Below are 4,305 nucleotides of genomic sequence, written 5' to 3' on the forward strand. Positions count from 1 at the left end.
GATTCTCTTTGTGACGACTTAATTAAAAGCTTGCATTCTCCTTCTGTGTAAACAAGCATTGATAACACTGGCACCTCCAAGATGGTTGGTATATTTTTCTGGGAGGGATTCGAGCACATTCTGGGAAATTTAGGTTTAATCCACTTTCACTTAGCGCTCTTTTATTCTACTGTACTTTAAAATGCTCTTTTTTAAAAAAGAAGCAAACTTTTTTTTCAGTCAGGAAAGGGATGGGAAATGTATTGATAACTTTGAAATGAACAGATGGTCAACAAGAAGACGTGTAAACACCCTGCAAACAAATCGGGATGAATGCTCAAGGTTTTTTTTAAAACAATGTCCCTGCTCTAAAAACAAGAACAGCAACAACCCAGAACAAATACTCCATAAGGAACAGACACAGTTTAACCGCTGCATAAGCTTTGCACAAGCAAAATTGTGCAGTAGCAGGTGTGGCAGGTCAGAAAGCATCTTCCATCCGATGAGATTCTTCTTGGAATGGCTTTTGAGAAGTGGGGATAAATGGGGAATAGGGGAGAGGCTGAATAAAGGAACTTCCATAAAAGGGAATCCCTTCACCAAGAGTTTTATCAGACTTTTTAAAAATGGGGGAAGAGACAGTGGGGATGTGTTATAAGAGAGCAGGAATGCATAATAATGTTCCGCTCCAGAAGGAAAGCACTTGCAGTATGACTAAAGTGGTGTTCTAAATATGGTTGCACTGATGATTATGATGACAACATGAGTGCACTCTTATTATCCTCCAGTCTGTTTGCATAGTTGACATTCTTTCCTGGATAGACAACCCTGTGTGCTTAATGACTACATGGCAGGGAGACAAATCCGCACGTGCAGCTTTTCTTGCCACTTGTTGGCTATCTCTTTTAAAGGCACTGGAGTCCGTTTGCCGACAAAGGAGTGCTTTTAAGGCTCCCCTGTTCTGATTCTTTTTAATGCAAAATCTTGTCAGAAAGGCTTGAGAACATGAAGCGTTCCCTGAAAGGCTTGGATAGCTGAGGAATTAAAACAGGAGAAGCAAGAATGCTAGGCATTGGGCATGCTTTTATTTGCTGGGCACGAGTTTCAGAAATCAATAGGTGAAGCTTTTCACAGTGTAGAGGAAAAAACTGATCACCGCCAAGGAAAGGAAAGTGGCAAACTGGAGGTGCTGCATTGTACATAACTAAACACATCTCCTGTGGCTTCCAGTCCTGACCTGTAGATTCGCTGTCTCCCACAGCTACCACACTGCTTTTGTGACAACATACCGTGTTACCATAAAGGATATGCATTTCCGCAAACCAATTTGCATAGTCTCTTATGCATGCAGCCTTCCTATTTGCCCAAATGCTGCCTGTTATGGATGGCAGGGTCCACATTGCACAGAATGAATTTTCACCACCGCATCTGGCATGACATGGGACCAATGACAACTGTGTATCGGTTACACTAGAGCTGAAAAGGGGGGAGATATTACTGGGTTCCTCTTGCACTCACAGACTACATTTCTAAAAAAGGGATGAAATGCACCACAGCACACGAGGCCCTTGAATTCTTTTAAGAAAATAATTTTGAAAACCCAGGGAATGGAAATGGCTGCCTTAAAATGGTGTCCACCCACCATATACCTGCTGGATTCTGGCAAGTCCATGGTCTGTTCTGGCATGGTTCCAGCTGAAGCAAAAGCCTGCAATGACCAATAATTCATAAATCCCTTGCCTTCCTCAACTTAGTGCAGGAGGTTCATTAGTAGTACATTAGTAGTACATTAGTAGTAGTTCATTAGTAGTACATTTCTTGCCTAGACTGTAAACCAGGCACAGACAACCGAGGGTGGTGTTGGTGTTTCAGTGCGGCTCCCCAGACCTCTGTCTGGCCCTCAGCCCTTTCACTAGCCCCACCCCCTCTTCTTAAGCCACACCTCTCAGAAGCCCTTCACACCATGAGGCTTTTTGCCTGGCTGAAATAATGTCTTTTACTCTTGATAATGCCTGCTGCTTGTTGATGAAGAATGCAAAGGCAAGTGTGTAGAAACAAGCCAACTATACCAGTGCTACCTCAGGTTACAGATGCTTCAGATTACAGACTCTGCTAACCCGGAAGTAGTACCTCAGGTTAAGAACTTTGCTTCAGGATGAGAACAGAAATTGTGCTCTTGCGGCGTGGCAGCAGCAGGAGGCCCCATTAGCTAAAGTGGTACTTCAGGTGAAGAACCGTTTCAGGTTAAGAACGGACCTCCGGAACGAATTAAGTTCTTAACCCGAGGTACCACTGTAAAATGTATATTATCCATTGCTCAGCCTACTTTTGCCTCTGGCTCCAGCCCTCTCTGGCATGTTCCCTGAAAATAATGTGGCCCTTGCTATGAATAGGGGGCCCCCACTGCTGCTGTAAAGAACATAGCTTGATGGGTGCAGGATAATGACAAATAACAAAGAATGATTTGGGTGTCCCAGAAGCTGCCTTATGCCACATCCTATGTGTCTATGTAGCTCAGTGTTATCTCCTCAGAATGGCAGCAGCTCTCTTCCCAAAGCTTGTGGAAGATCCCAGATACAAAGTCTAACCTGTGACATGCCTCCACCTCTGAGGTGTGGTTGCTTGCTCCTCTGGCACATCTGTTTGGAGATGACACCCCCCCCCCCCAGAATAAAGGTTTAATTGTGCTGTTGTTAAATTGAGTTCCCCGGATCTTTTAGGGCTATTGAAATGGCTGTTTCCACCAGGGCCATACGTACATAAAAAGAGCTTGCCTTGTTATTTCTGGAATTCAGTGTACGCCTCCTGCTGCACTCAGACCCTGTTTGTACACAATGTGCTTTTTGCAAGACACACGGTTCTTCTCCAGAGACTCCACCGTTCCCTGAGCAATTCCTAAACTGGATTGTCTTTCAGCCTCAACAAGCAGCCCACAGACACTGGAATCTGTGCGCAGCTACTATAATTTAGATCTGAAGGATGAAATTATATGGCAGCGCAAACCTCATGACTGCTTCAGTCCCCTTTCCGCGGGCAGCTAAGTTAAACCACACTTTGCCTTCCCACAGGAGTTCTGTTCTTTCGTTGCCTTCCTGTCTTCCTGTTTTTAACACCCCCAAGAAGCAAAAAGCTGATGGACAAAGCTTTTCTCATAGGAATTTCGGGTGTACTGTAATGGGTAAATTACAGTCCCCAAGGTTATTTGGGAAAAGAAAATGTGCTTTGAATGTATGCAGCCATACATTCCCAGTCAACATATTTAGGTAGGATATCTTCTTTAAAGGATCAAATAATTCTATAGGTTTGAGATCAGCCTTTCACACTGTTTCCTGGGAGTAAGCCCTGCTGAAATCAAGGGGGCTTACCTTTGAGTAGACATGCATAGTGTTGCAGTATTTCTTTTCCCTTTCAGTATGGGGAGGGTTGTGACAGGTGGATTTGGAGAAAAGCAGTTGAACTGATTTTTTTGTGTGACAAGTGTGTGACAACTAAAAGCTTTAGTTCTGTCAGGATGCATGACTTTGCAAGCCTGAGTCATGGGTTAGAGAGAACCTGCTGTAATGAGACCGAAAAATATGTTTCTATTGTTTTTAACAAACCACTGTTTACAATACACTCTGCAATCTTTCAAGATACACAGAATTCTTATTCAGGGTAGATAGTAAAAAACCCCCCACCAAATTTAATGCTTTAGACCAAGGTATTATGTTAAACCTTGTGTGAAGCAGCATTTTTGAGCCCTAGCAGGTCAGTGAAGGAAACCCATACAGATTTACAGCCTAATCTATACATGTTTACTCTGAAATAAGTTCCACTACGCTCAATGGGTTCATAACATACTATGTATATGCTAACAGTTAGGGCCTTGGGTTACACTGAAGAATGTTGGACAGAACAAGCAATGCAGCTCCCATGGACAATATAAAAACTAGGAAATGGATAGCTACTAATAGCTTGATCTCCACAATGTTTCAGAGCTCCTAGACAGCACAGATTCACTAAATGACTATGAGATAGAGATGTCTTTACAGCCTTCCCTTAATTTGTTTCATCCTCATTTAAAACCAACCAAGTTGGTGGCTATTTCTGCATCTAGTGTTGCAATCCCACATTTCCAATCAACATTTCGTGCAAAATTAAGAAACCAGAACCTATCAAGAAACTATTCCAGGCCCTGGAGACAAACCTATGTACCCTGTGGTAGAGAGAGAGACGAAAAAACTTCTGTACAGTACAGTAGTACCTCGGGTTACATACGCTTCAGATTACATATGCTTCAGGTTACAGACTCTGCTAACCCAGAAATAGCACCTCGGGTTAAGAACT

The sequence above is a fragment of the Podarcis erhardii genome (genome assembly GCF_964252035.2).
Source record: "Podarcis erhardii genome assembly, chromosome: 3".
Taxonomy (NCBI): Eukaryota; Metazoa; Chordata; class Lepidosauria; order Squamata; family Lacertidae; genus Podarcis; species Podarcis erhardii.